This window comes from Lipotes vexillifer, unplaced genomic scaffold (assembly GCF_000442215.2).
Source record: "Lipotes vexillifer unplaced genomic scaffold, Lipotes_vexillifer_v1.1 scaffold343, whole genome shotgun sequence".
In the NCBI taxonomy this organism is placed as follows: Eukaryota; Metazoa; Chordata; class Mammalia; order Artiodactyla; family Lipotidae; genus Lipotes; species Lipotes vexillifer.
Window position 1 is genome coordinate 793,526 of NW_006777506.1, and position 15,140 is coordinate 808,665.

A 15,140-nucleotide genomic window follows, 5' to 3' on the forward strand; every position below is an offset into this window, starting at 1 on the left:
AAATGATCATGCTTCCCACAGTTTTCATAGGAGAAGTTAGAAGGGGGATGTATAATACCTGCTTTCATGTGCTTGTAGGTTTCTTCCTCAAAAGTGCCTTGCTTTCCTTCCAGGTCTATGAAATGACTCCAATCAGAGAACTGGATGAGGAGAGTGGCTGTTATAGTAGCTCAAATCAGCCCTTTGTTAGCCAGACCTAAAGATTTTAGTTATATAAGTCAAGTAGGACCTTAGTGGGTTACCCACTGTTTCAACCTGAGGGGACCCAAAATTAACTAGCCACCAAAAAGGGTCATAATTGAATGTCAGACAGTGCTGCCCATTAGGTTATCTTGCATTTGTGTACCTTGCATTTAATCATTAGATACCAATACTCAGCCTCTGTGACCCCAGAATCCTGGTATTTTTCAACAAAATCAGTGGAGCCCATTTCCAATGCAGCATTTCTAGCTCATAGACAATAACTAGGTGAGGTCATATGAGACCTTCAAGCAAGGCAAGGAAAGTTTTATTAAAAGGAGGATTTGGGGCTTTTTCCACTGGTAATAGACTACTCAGCTCAATGTAGTCAGTCATCTGAATCTTCCCATATGTCCTTGTTTCAAATCTTGGGGCTCTAGTCTTTTATTACTGCTGCCCTTAGTTTCACCTAAGATATTTGCCTAGGCTGTAAGTTATACTTAACGAACATTGTAAATTGGCAGCAGCTAAGGTCAATCTTTAAGTTTGCTTGGGGGCTATTACAGGCCTGCAGGAGCAAGAGGGAGGAGACTCATATAGGACCATTGTAGAAACCCCCTGATTATTGGTCTGTATTGGTAGCTCTGAAAATTTTAGCTTCTCTTTCTTTAAGCTATCAAATGCCCTTGCATTTCTTCGGTCCTCTTATACGGTAGTTATATGCTATTGGGTCTCCCCAAACGTGGCTTCAATGAGTTCTTCATTCCAGCTGACCACCATTTGCCCTTGGCTGCCCTGGGCTACCTGAGTTTCATCCATTTACACCAACTGTTTTTATTCTTTTTAGCTACAGTCGGGTCAGATGATAGGTTCCAGATTGCTCCTGTTTCATTAGGCATCTGTTGCTTGTACCTCATACCTGATACAGATATCTGCTCATTTAAATTCCGTGATAGGCAGAACAGTGCCTCCAAAGATGCCCCTGTCCTAATCCCTGGAACCTGTGAATGTGTTAAGTTACATGGCAAAGAAGAATTAAGGGTGCAGATGGAATTAATGTTGACAATCGGCTGAATTTAAAATAGGGAGACTAGCCTGGATTATCCAGGTGGACCCAATGTAATCACGAGGGTCTTTAAAAGTGGAAGAGGGAGGTAGAAGAAGGGAGGAAGACGTGTCAAGGGAAGAATAGTCAGAGAGATGCAGTGTTGCTGCCTTTAAAAGTGGAAGAAAGATGCCTCTGAAAGCTGGGAAAAGCAGAGAAATGGGTTCTTCTCTGGAGCCTCCAGAAAGAAATGCAGCCCTGCAGATACCTTGATTTTAGGACTTCTGACTTCTAGAACTGTAAGAGAATAATTTTGTGTTAAACTACAAAGTTTGTGGTACCTTATTGTAGTAGCAATAGAAAACTAAAGCAGATTCTTAGTTTCAAGCACAAGAAACTAAATGGCTTTTAAGTAGAAGAGATTTTTTGAAAGAGTTTTATCAGACAGCTCTCAGAATCTCCGGGAAGGGCTGGAGCACAAGCTGCAGAGAGAGGCTCCCTGTCCGGAGCCATACCACAGTCTTCCCGAGGACATGATTCACTGAACTGTTGCAGTCCCCTTAGGGGCATAGCCACTGAGCTTGCACTGTTGATAGAAACGCTAGACGCTAGGTATCAAACACTGTTGCTAGAACTTCAGCCTCTCTCTGGAAACTGAATGTATGAGTAGATGCTATTATGCATCATCCTCTCTAGAGGATATAGATTTTGTGCAGTCTCTACTTGTTTGGGTCATTAACATCTAATCAAAACCTGGAATCTAGGTGTATGACTGGCTTGGCTTGGCTTTTATGCTTGCACCATAGCTGCAAGGGATTTTGAGAAAGTGAATATCTGGCATAGTTGACTTTTCTGCTCTGCTTCCAAGGTGGTGGATTCCTCATATAAGAAGGCGATTCAGCTGCTGGTTACCATAAAGAATGACTAATGTCTACCACAGCATTTACAGTCCTAGGAGAGGAGAGATTTTTGTCTCCCAGGGTCTGTTTCAATCTCTGAGAAAGATTCTGATTGGCCTTGCTTGGGTTCTTTGCTGACCCCTGTAACAAATTATTGTTTAAGATGAGTAGGGGGTTCACTGATAAGCTGGTTTTGGTGGGGACCCTTGACTGACAGCCCTTTATGGAAAGATGTAGGTACCCAAAGGAAAAGTGGTTCAGTTGTCAGACAAAAGGAAAAAGGAAAAAAACATTATGATAAAAAGAGCTTATGACTGTAGCTAGACCCATTTGAGTTAAATCCCAGCTATACTGCTTGCTGGTTTGCAAAGTCCAATTTACTCAAATGTACCTGCATTCTACCAGAGGAGTTGAGTCCTGAATAGAATAGTTGTGATTAATACATGAGTTAATAAATGAGCTTAGAACAGTGCCTGGTACGTAATAACTGCCATCATTAATTATTATTATTATTTTAGGACAACTCAGACACACAAAGAAAGGAACTTAAAATTATTTTTATATAACTAGTTTTCAAACTGTTATTTCTGCTAATGGGGGTGGGGTGTGGGTGTGGAGGGGAACTGAAAATTGCTATTAAGAGGTAATTTAAATAGCATCTTTTAGATACAAAAGCAATAAGTTTAAAACTCAAACTCCTTATGAAACTGTCTCCCTTCTCTCACGGGGTCTCACCCCCCTCTCCTTTCCTTCCCTAATGTGAACTGGGTGCAGGAAGAAAATGTAGTTCATCATGGCACTCGGGCGGTCTCCTGTATCTTCTCAGATGCCCATCTGACTGGTGTGGCTGGTCAGATCTTGTCCCTGGAACCTTGAGCTGGTGGCCATTGAAGTTTGGCTGGCCCTGCCTTGTTTTTGACATCAAACTGTTATCTTCCCCCGAAGAATTTGGGTCCTGCCATAGCCTCCGTATACAAAGTCCCTGCTCATTGTGGCCTTTCTTCCTGACTCTAGGCTGCTTGGCTTCAATTTTCCTGGAATGCCCAGAATTTCCATCTGTTTTATCTCCAAATTTTATGGTATGAGTTATCACCCTCTACCATTCCTACACTGTTAACCCTGCACCCTGTTGAAAATAACATGTAAAATGCTAGTCTTCTTTAAGGAGTTTGCTTTTTTTTTTAGGCTATTCTTTTGAGAAATGAGGATTAAGTTCTTCTGTACTTGGATTGATTGGGTGTTTCTATTCCCACTTGCATCTCTTCCCCACGATTTTGACTCTTAGAGGATAGTCAGGATGCCTGAATCTGAACTTCTTTTTTTTTTTTTCCTCACTCTCCTGTCATCTCCAGCTCCCCCCAGTGACAAAGATTTCTTTTTCTCCTTCTTCTGAGCGCTGTATCATATCCTGAGTGCTTTCTGGCTTTGTTTCCCTGCTTTACCTTTCGGGTCTGCTTCTTAGTATTTCAAGGAAAGCCTTTTGAGTTTGCAAAATTCCACTTCTCAACAGAACCTAGTGATCAAAACTAAAAATGGAACTAAAAAAGTATAATTTGCAAGTTGAAACTGAACAATAACTTTATTTCTCCTGTGAAAGTGTTAACTGCTCTTGATTTTACTGGGTAGGGAGCAACAAGGAAATATACCAGTTTAATATTTAAAAAATATTATCCTTGTTCCACCAGCTATGCAGCAGATACTTGATAACAAGCTATTCTTATTTTATGTAAATATACTTGTTTAAATGAAGCCAGGAAATAATGCTTACCTTTATGCCTAAGTATTGGAGTTGCTTAGCAATATACTAAAGCTCTATACCATTCATTCATTCATTCACTCATCAAATATAGATTGATAGCCTATTATATGCCAGGACTTGCTTTAAGTGTTCCACAATTTCCTTTTTAGAGTTTAGGCCAAATAAGTGACATTGTGACATTTAACAGTGAAATTTTCTACAAAGCACCCCCAGATTCTTCAGTAAGTTGGGTATGGCCCAAGGTAGATCACGTATATACCAAATCCACCAGTTAACAAATAATAATTTTTCAGTATAGTGTTATAATTTCAGTATAATTTTTCAGTATTGCTTCTTTTTTTTTTTCTTTTTTTTTATCTTTTTTTTTTGCGGTATGCGGGCCTCTCACTGCTGTGGCCTCTCCCGTTGCGGAGCGCAGGATCCGGACGCGCAGGCTCAGCGGCCATGGCTCATAGGCCTAGCCGCTCCGCGGCATATGGGATCTTCCCGGACCGGGGCACGAACCCGTGTCCCCTGCATTGGCAGGCGGACTCTCAACCACTGTGCCACCAGGGAAGCCCTAAATTGCTTCTTTTGACCCCACTCAGTATTAGCTAAGTATGGGATGAATGATCAAGTTGTTGGGAGTGGCGCTGCAGATCTTTCTGTCTGACCAAACCCAGCCCAGCGCTATTGCCAGGTTCATGGATCTCCTGTTGGTTTCCTTCTTTCCACCCAACCCTGGCCCTGAGCTCTGACATTGGCCACGGCAGCAGAGGAGGGTTAATGGCAGTGATGAGTTATACTGAATCCAAGGAGAAGGCCCTTAGCTCACTGAATTTTTGGAATGGGAAGCCCGTGGTAAAATTGATGTCTGTTACTGAGGAGCAAAAGGCACTGTTGCAAGTAGCAGAGTCCTGACTATGTCTTTTTGACCCTCTGTTTTCTATTTTTATGTAAACATGGTATGATTAGACTTTAAATCGTGAGAAGCTCATGGAGAAAGCAGGTAATTGGAAACATTTTGGTTATACTGTACGTATCATGTATAGGTTATATTTACCATACCTAGTTAATGAGATAATAGGTAAAGCTACAGGTAAGTTTACTATAAAAGTAAACTTCTATAACTTTATACCAGTCCTCAGTAATGATAAAAATATAACCAATTTTCCAGAGATCATTTGACTCTTTTTGTACATGTCAAGTATATTTTAAAGTGCTTTGCTATATGTGAAATGGCAATTTTTCATGTGCAAAAGCAGCTTTTAGAAAGATAGGAATAGATATGTCAAGATAAAACTGAAGATGCTTGCCCATGCAGGAAAATGTCATAAGTAGTCAGATTGGCTTGTAAGTGCAAAAGCTTCTTATAACTCTTGAATCCTCTGAAACGTGTTTTTTCCCTGTGCGCTAAGAAAACTCACATAGGTAGCTCACCAGTTGTGACGTGCCTACGATGAGGACTCTTTCCTTGGAAAATGATCTCAAGTTACCTATGCTTCTGGTACTAAGTCAAATGCCTGAGAAATTTTTTGGAACCAAGACTGAGATATTTTCCAGTTTTTGAGCTGATTCTATGTAGCTTATGTGTTCCTAAAAAGCTGCCTTAAACTATGTAGTTGTCAATAATTTCACTGCACTAAGGAATCTTATTATTTAGAGGAACTCCCAAGCAAGTATCCAGAGTAAAAATCATCTTGTGCTCTAATCACAACCTAATTTAGCTGTTTTATAACTTTTCTAAAAAGCAGGACATACCTCGTTTATATTTCACATATTTTAAACAAGGTTTTGAAAATACTAGATTTGTATTTATTAATTTATAAAGTACACGGATGTTAACAGTACAGTTTGATGGGTTTTGACAGATGTACGCACCTAGGTGACGAGCATCCCAATAAAGATGTAGAACATTTCCACAACTTGTAAAATTTCTTTATGTGCCTTTGCAGTCAATCTCCTTCCTCCCTCCCAACCATTGTTCTAATTTTTATTACTTCAGTTTAGTTTAGCTTCCTCTTGAACTTTCTATAAATGGAATACTCTCCTGCATCTGGATTCTTTTGCTCAAAATGTTTTTGAGATTTATTCGTGCTGTTATGGGTATCAGTAGTTCATTCTTTTTTATTGCTCTGGAGCATTCCATTTAGTGATTATGCCACAATTTGTTTAACCATACTTCTATTGATGGACATTTTAGTGTCCAGTTTTCAGCTATTATGAATAAAGCTGCTATGAACATTCTTAAAAAGTCTTTGTGTGGAAATGTTTTCATTGGTCCTGGGTAAATTCTTAGGAGTGGAATTATTGGGTCATGGAGTAGGGATATGTATAATTTACAAAGAACTGAAAACTGATTTTCTGAGGTGGTTGTTGCATTTTTCTCTCCCACCAGTAATGTGAGAGTTCCAATTGTTTCACATCCTTGCAAATATTTATATTGTCAGTTTTTAGCTGTTTGCGTGGTAGTTCTCATTGTGATTCTAATTCGAGTTTCCCTGATGGCTAATGATGAATACTTTTTCATGTGATTCTTGGCCATTTATGTCTTGTGTTTCCTCTTTTTTATAAGTATATTTTCAAGTTTTACCTATTTAAAAAAATTGGATCCTTTATTATTAATTTGTGGTAGTTCTTTATATATTTTGGATATAAGTTCTTTATCAGATACATGGGTCACAAGTATTTTCTCAGTTTCTGCATTTTTTATTCACTTTCTTAATATGCTTTAGATGACACATAATATATTTTTAATTTTGATGAAGTCCAATTGATTGTTTTTTATTTATGGTTAGAACTTTAAAAAATCTTATCTACAAATTCTTTTTCCATCCAAGATCATAAAGATAGTCTCTTAAATTTTCTTCTGGAAGCTTTATAGTTTTAAGTTTTATGACCAATCTCTAATTTTTTGTATGGCCTGAAATGGAAGTTCAGACTATGTCTTTTTGTGCATGGATATATATTTTTTTCTGGTACCATTTGTTGAAAAGACATTCTTCCCCCATTCAATTGCATTGACACCTTTTGTCAACAGTTTTCCATTTAGCATGGATCTATTTTTGGACTCTGTTCTACTCCTCTGATCTATTTGAATATCTGTACATTAATATTATACCATCTTAGTTACTGTAGCTTATAGTAAATCTTGAAATTGGGTAGCGTATGTACTTTAATTTTGTTTTTCTTTTTAAAGATTGTTTTGACTATTTTCAGTCATTCTCATTTTCAGATAAACTTTTAGAAATAGTCTTTTAATTTCTATTTTTAAAAAGCCTTGTAGGTTTTTAATGTGATTACTTTATTTACTTTTTATTTATTTTCTTTTTTTATTGAGTTATAGTAGATTTACAATGTTGTGTTAATTTCTGCTGTACAGCAAGGTGATTCAGAGATATATATATATATATATATATATATATACATTCTTTTTTAATATTCTTTTCCATAATGATTTATCATAGGATATTCAGTATAGTTCCCTGTGCTATACAGTAGAACCTTGTTGTTATCCATTCTATATATAAAAGCTTACATCTGCTAACCCCATCCTCCCACTCCATCCCTCCCCCAACCCCCTCCCCTTGGCAATCACCAGTCTATTCTCTATGTCCATGATTCTGTTTCTGTTTCATAGATAGGCTCATTTGTGTCATATTTTAGATTCCACATATAAGTGATATCATATGGTATTTGTCTTTCCGACTTACTTCACTTAGTGTGATAATCTCTAGTTGCATCCATGTTGCTGCAAATGGCATTATTTTGTTCCTTTTTATGGCTGAGTAGTATTCCACTGTATATATGTACCACATCTTCTTTATTGAATGTTATTACTTTAAACCCAGAGATAAATTTGGGGAAAAAAATGCCATATTAACAAACTCGAGTCTTACAAACACATGAACATTACGTATCTCTTTTTATTTAGGTCTTTAAGTTCTCTCAGCAATATTTTAGTTATCACTATAGAAGTCTTTCACATCTTTATTAAATTTACTCCTAAATTATTTTATGATATTATAAATGGCAATAAAATTTTTAAATTTTTGTTTGCTTCTAGTACATAGAAATAACTGATTTTGTTACATGGGCCTTGTATCCTGAAATCTTGCAAAACCGTTTATTGGTTATATTAGCTTCTTTATAGATTTCTTAGGATTTTCTATGTACAAAATCATATCATCTACAAATAAAGACAATTAAAAATTTTCTTTTCTGACATTTATGCCTTTAATTTTTTTCTTGCCATATTGCGCTAAGACTTCCAGTTCAAAGTTAAATAGAAGAGCCATTATTAGGAGAAATTGTTTCTGATCTTAGGACAAGTATGTTAGTCTTTCACCACTAGTATAATGCTAGCTGTGTTTTTTATAGATGCCCTGCAAAATAATATTATCTTATATTATCTGCTACCAGTTCCACACACAAAACTCTTAAAACCCTTGTAATCTCCTGAGTTATACGGATGATGGAAACATCTTTTGTTCTAATATTTGCTCTTTGACACCAGTTCCTGACACAGAGTTCCTAAATCCTTTGGAATTTCCTGGATGATAGGAGCTTCTTTTGCTCTAATTAAGTGACTCTTGGTGGGCTCATTATCATCTGGATAATCATCCAGATAACTTCAGGATGTGTCACCAGAAAGACCAAGCCATGATTAGAAGCTTGGAACTTTTAGGCCTCCCCTCCAATCCTCTGAGAAGGGGAGAGGGGTTAGAGATTGAATTAATAATCCATTATGCCTACATGATGAAGCCCTTACAAAAATAAAGTGCAGTGTTTGGAGAACTTCCACATGCCAGGAGAGTGGTACATCCCAACTCCACAGGGACAGATTACTCTGAGGAAGTTTCTAGACCTCACCCTATTTACCTGTTCATCTGTATACTTTATCATATCCTTTATTATATGAACTGGTAAATGTTAGTGAGTGTTTCTCTGAGGTCTGTGAGCCATTCTAGAAAATCAGTCCTGAGGAGGAGGTCATGGGAACCCCCCACTTTAGAGCTGGTCAATTAAAGGTACAGGAGTTCTGGAAGTTGCATTTGGCATTTGAAGTGGGTGCAGTCTGTGAGACTGAGACCTTACTCGTGGGATCTAGCATTAACTCCAGGTAGATAGTATCAGAACTGAATTGTAGGACACCTAACTGGTATCAGAGAATTGGTCAGTATGGGAGAAAAACTCCACACATTTGGTGTCAGAGTGTTGGTGAGGGCAGAGGAAAGAAAATAGTAGTTTACTTCTATGCCCTTTATTAGATTTAGGACACCGCCTTTCTATTCCTAGCTTTCCAAATTAATGAATTTGAATTTTGTCATATGTTTATGCTTTTACTGAGATGCTGTTATGGTGAACTACACTGAATGACTAATCTAGCATTCACAAGAAAGCCTATTGGTTATGATACATTATACTCTATATATTACTAGAGTTGATTTACTAATATTTTGCTAAGAATTTTTGGGGAATTTCCTGGAGGTCCAGTGGTCAGGGTTCGGTGCTTTCACTGCCGGGGCAAGGTTCAGGCCCTGATCAGGGGACTAAGATCTTTCAAGCTGCACAGCATGGCACCACCGCTTCCCCAAGAAAAGAATTTTTGCATTTATATTCAATAGTTATTAGTATGTACTTGTAATATCCTTGTCAGGTTTCAGTATCAGGTTTATTCTGGCCTCAAAAAACACATTGGGATATTTCTTACTCTTTTATTTTCTGAGTTTGTATAAAATTAGTATTAGTTCTTCCTTAAATGTTTGATAGAAATCACCAATGAAACCATCTAAGCCCTGAGGTTTCTTTCTGGGAAAGTTTAAATGTTCCCACGCACAAAGTTAAATGTCTTGAAGAATTATAGGACTATTCAAATTATTTCTATTGGTATCAGTTTTCATAATTTGTGTTTTCAATCAATTTTTTTCATGTCATCTAAGTTGGAAAATTTATTGGCATAAAGTTTTTCATGATATTCCCTTATTAATCTCTTAAAGTCTATAGAGTCTGTATCAATGTCCTTATTCCATTCCTGATATGGTATTTTGTGGGTTTTATTTCCTGGTCAGTCTTCACAGGATTTATCACTTAAAAAAAAAAATCTTTTCGAAGATCTAGCTTTTGACTTTAAAATTTTATCTATTACTTATCATTTCATTATTTTACATTCTTTTATATTTTCTTTTGCTATTTTGAGTTTAATTACCTTGTTTTTTCCAGCTTCTTTAAGTAGAAGCTTAGATGATTATTTTTAAATGTTTCTTCTTTTCTAATATAAGCATTCAAAGCTAGAAATTTCCCTCTAAGAACAATGTAGCTACATCTCACAAATTTTGACTTCATAAATGTTTTGCTTGAGATATTTTCTAATTTACATTTAAATCGTATCTTTGACTTATGGATTATTTTTAGACATAGTTTTGGTAATTTCCAGATTCTGTGGTTTTTCTACTGATAACTGATTTCTAATTTAATTCCGTTGCAGTCAGAGAAATACTGACTAAATTCTTTGAAATTTTTGAGATTTGATTTATGCCCCATCATATAGGCCCTCTAGACATTTGTTCCATGTGCATTTGAAAAAATATTTTGTGCAGTTGTTGTTGTGTTTTATAAAAATCAAGTAGAACTAGTTGGTTGATAGTGTTGGTTAAATCTTCAGTATCCTTATTGATCTTCCCTATTTGATAGGGATCTTCCCGGACCGGGGCACGAGCCCGTGTCCCCTGCATCGGCAGGCGGACTCTCAACCACTGCGCCACCAGGGAAGCCCCTGGAAACATTTTTGATCTTTGTCTCCAGCAAGCTAGAAGAGGTATTATTTTGCCTGAAAGACATTAAAACTGAAAAAGGATTTTCAGGTGGTGTCAGCTTGCTAAGAATTGTAGAGTTTATTTTTCTTCAATTGTCTTTATTTTCAATATTTTTACACAGTAGAGGAATTCTATGGCATTTTGATTTGGAAAGTTTAAGATTCACTGGTCTGGGATTCCAGCCTGGGAGTCAGGAGGATGGTATTTTTTTGTTTGAAATTCCAAATATCTGACTTAAGGCAAGTCTTCTAAAAGCTATCCCTGCCTCTTCCTGCCAAAACAAAGGTAGTGTTGCTTATCATAACCTAAAACTCATGGAATTTTGTAATTGGATATGACCTTAGAGATTACCTGCTCCTACCTGGTAATTTTATGTATGAGGAGACTGGGACTTTGAGAGGCTGAGTGATTTACCTAAACAACGTTCAACATTCAGCATGTTCATAGCAGAGCTGGAATTTGAACCTTAGACTCCTGTTACCAGTCTAATGTGTTTTTTACTCAAATGCGGTGGATTTAGAGAATATTTAGAAAGACTCCAAGATTCCAAAATAATGAGTCTATACAAAATTTGACTAATAAGAGTTAAATGATTTAAAATATTTAAAAAATGCTGCTACCTGGATTTCAAAGAGCAGTGTTTATCTTCCATAGCTGAGTTCAAATTTAAGCAATCATGTCAGAAGAGCCCCATAAATCCTTGTCAAGTACCAAATAATCTGATTTAAAGGAGGTATCATTTTCCTCTTTATTTTTGGCATAATATCAATTTGTATAGCTTTTAAAGATTACAAATGTTTCATTTGATCCTCACAAATAGCACTATAAAAATAATAGCTAGTATTTACTGATTGCTTACTATGTGCCAGGAACTCTTCTAAGAGCTTTGCATCTATTAACTTGGTCCTTAAAACAGCCCTAGTGGGCTTCCCTGGTGGCGCAGTGGTTGAGAGTCCACCTGCCGATGCAGGGGACACGGGTTCGTGCCCCGGTCTGGGAAGATCCCACATGCTGTGGAGCGGCTGGACCCGTGAGCCATGGCCACTGAGCCTGCGCGTCCGGAGCCTGTGCTCCGCAACGGGAGAGGCCACAACAGTGAGAGGCCCGCGTACCGCAAAAAAATCCCCCCAAAAAACCAGCCCTTAGTTACTGCTATTGTACTCATTTTATAGGTGAGGAAACCAAGACACAGAGTTAAAGTAACTTGCTCAAGGTCACAGCCTTGAGGAAGAGCTGGGACTGGCCCTAGAATGGATACTTTTAGTCATGTTACCCTAGAGCTGCTTAGGTAAACAGGGTAAAGGTACAGATTGTTCTTTATCTTTTCCCCATGAAGTTTTTTTTTTTTTTCCCCCCCAGTGCTGCTATTTACCTGGAACACTTTATCCAGGTACCTTTTTCCAAGGCCATAGGATGTATTATACAACTTGGCACTGGTCACATCTAAGGCATTAGGGAGAACGTTTCTCAAGGTATTAAGAAAAATCATGATAAATTTTCTTGTAATGAAAATAAAATCTTTATTTTTTGATCTTGCTATATTTGAGACTTCAAATTATAGCAATTAAACCCTGAGACAATACATCTTGTTTTCTACTTCACCTCTTTTTTACAGATAGGTCTTTCCTCTGTTACACTATTGAGTTTGCTGGAATTTATTTTGGGAAAAAATTTATAATTACATATAATTCTCTTTCTGCATGCTAAAAAATAAATCAAGAGAATGAGAAGACAAGCCACAGACTAGGAGAAAATATTTGCAAAAGACACGTCTGTTAAAGAACTGTTATCTAAAATATACAAAGAAATCTTAAAACTCAACAATAAGAAAACAAACAACCCAATTAAAATATGGGCCAAAACCTCATATGAAAAGATGTTCCATATCATATGTAATCAGGGATATGCAAATTAAGTCAACAATAAGATACCACTGCACATCTATTAGAATGGCCAAAATCTGCAACTCTGATAGCACCCAATACTAAGGAGGATGTGGAGCAATAGGAACTCTCATTCATTGCTGGTGAGAATGCAAAATGGTACAGCCGGGGCTTCCCTGGTGGTGCAGTGGTTGAGAGTCCGCCTGCCGATGCAGGGGACACGGGTTCATGCCCCAGTCCGGGAAGATCCCACATGCCGCGGAGTCGCTGGGCCCGTGAGCCATGGCCGCTGAGCCTGCGCGTCCGGAGTCTGTGCTCCGCAATGGGAGAGGCCACAGTAGTGAGAGACCCGCGTACCGCCAAAAAAAAAAAAAAAAAAAAAAAAAAAAGGTACAGACACTTTGGAAGACAACTTGACACTTTCTTACAGAACTAAATATACTCTTACCATACAACCCACCAGTTGCATTCCTTGGTATTTATCCAAAGGAGTTGAAAACTTATGTCCACACAAAAACCTGTGTGTTATAGCACCTTTATTCACAATTGCTAAAACTTGGAAGTAACCAAGACGTCTTTCAGTAGGTGAATGGATAAATAAACTGAGGTACACCCAGATAATAAAATATTATTCAGTGCTAAAAGAAATATGCTATCAAGCCATGAAAAGGCAAGGAAGAAACTTAAATGCATATTACTAAGTGAAAGAAGCCGATCTGAAAAGGCTACATACTGTATGATTCCAACAATATGACATTCTGGAAAAGATAAAACTATGGATACAGGAAAAAGATTAGTGGTTCCTAGGGGAAGGGATGAATAGGTGAAGCACAGAGGATTTTTAGGGCAGTGAAAATACTTTGTATGATACTGTAATTATGGATACATGTCATCATACATTTGTCCAAACATGTAGAATGTGCAGCAACAAAGAGGACTGTAATGTAAACTATGGACTTTGGGTGATTATGGTGTGTCAATGTAGGTTCATCAGTTGTAACAAGTGTACCACTCTAGTGGTGGATATTGATGATGGGAGAGACTGTGCATGTGAGGGGAAATGCAGTGTATGGGAAATCTCCCTACCTTCCTCTCAACTTTGCTGAAAATCTAAAATTGCTCCAGAAAGCCTTAAAAAAAAAAACAGTTATAAGTGGAACTAAATGACCCATTGGATGTAATATAGATGGAAAAAAATGAGTCTAGGGGGATGCAACTAGGTGAAAGATAGAGATTTGCAGGTGGAGATAGTGAGTTCAGTTTTGTATTTTATAATATTTATTTATTGAGCACTTACCATGAGCCAGGTACCGATTTTTCCCATCCTATAGATGTGAAACTGAAGCTTACAGAAGAGTCTGCAACCAAAGTCTTATTACAAGCAAGAGATAGAGCTGGGACTTGAATCCAGATCAATCTGATGCATTTCTTATCATCCTGCCATACTGCCTGTGAGATGCTTGTGAGACCATCCAGCATAAAATAAGTCTGGAATCCAGGATTAGGTATGAATGTGGGCCATTGAGTTGATGAACTGAAAAGAAGACAAAGGAGATGACTTGCCACTTTGGGTGAATTTAGGTGAGAGAGATAATTCATGACAGAGAAGGCAAGAGGCAAGGAAGTATGCCAACAAAATTGGTGTAAGGCCCAGGAATGTGTTAGTCATCTGTTATGGGTGAGTTGTTATCCATCTCTAATCAGATGACCCACACTGACACAAGAGTAATAGATAGGAATGTCTTATTTATAGTTGTCCGTAGATAGCAGCTGCCTTATGCATGTTGAACCTTTCATCGTCCTCCAAACCATCTTCTTTTTGGGGGATAATGCTGTAGATAAATACTTGAATCTGGAAAAGTACTCACTGTGCACCAGTGCTGTATGGAAAAAAACAACATCAGAGTTCTGGTCTGCTGAAAGCTCAGACCCTAACCCCAGCTGCGACAAGGGCTCTGTAGCCTTGACCTTAAGATGAATAAAATAAAATGTGAAAATAAAGAATGCATCTTTTATCTGGTTATGTTCTGTTACTTTAAAATAGTTTAGTCTTGAATGTCAGTGAAGCCCCATGACTTTTTCAGCCTCCCACCTCCCATTAGACTAAGCCAAAGATAGTTTTCTTCATTCCTCTGTGCTGTTGTCATCTTATACAGAGTTTCAAGACAGTCAGAAGCAGCACCCAAATCATATTTTTTCATTTATGCTATTTTTAAAGAAAATTTTTATATCCAAAAGCATGTGAATTTTATTTCCAGGAAACAACCTGAAATTATAACTTCAACCTTCTTTCTGCTTTTCTTCTTGAGAAGAGCTGCCTTGGATCAGAGAGTCCTAGGTTTCATTGTAGTTCTGTCAGGGAATGGCGGTGTAACAATGGCCAAGATACTCAGATACACTGATCCTTAATTTCCTCGTCTGTGAAGTGAGGATAGCACCAGTGCTTTAGACTGAAGATGCAGTGAGATGTATCTTCCATGTCTAGCATGTTTCCTGGTCTACAGTAGGCATCCAATACATGCTTGTCTCTCTTGTCCTTTCTCCCTCTCTTTATAACATACTTCTTTCTTTTCCTCCTGC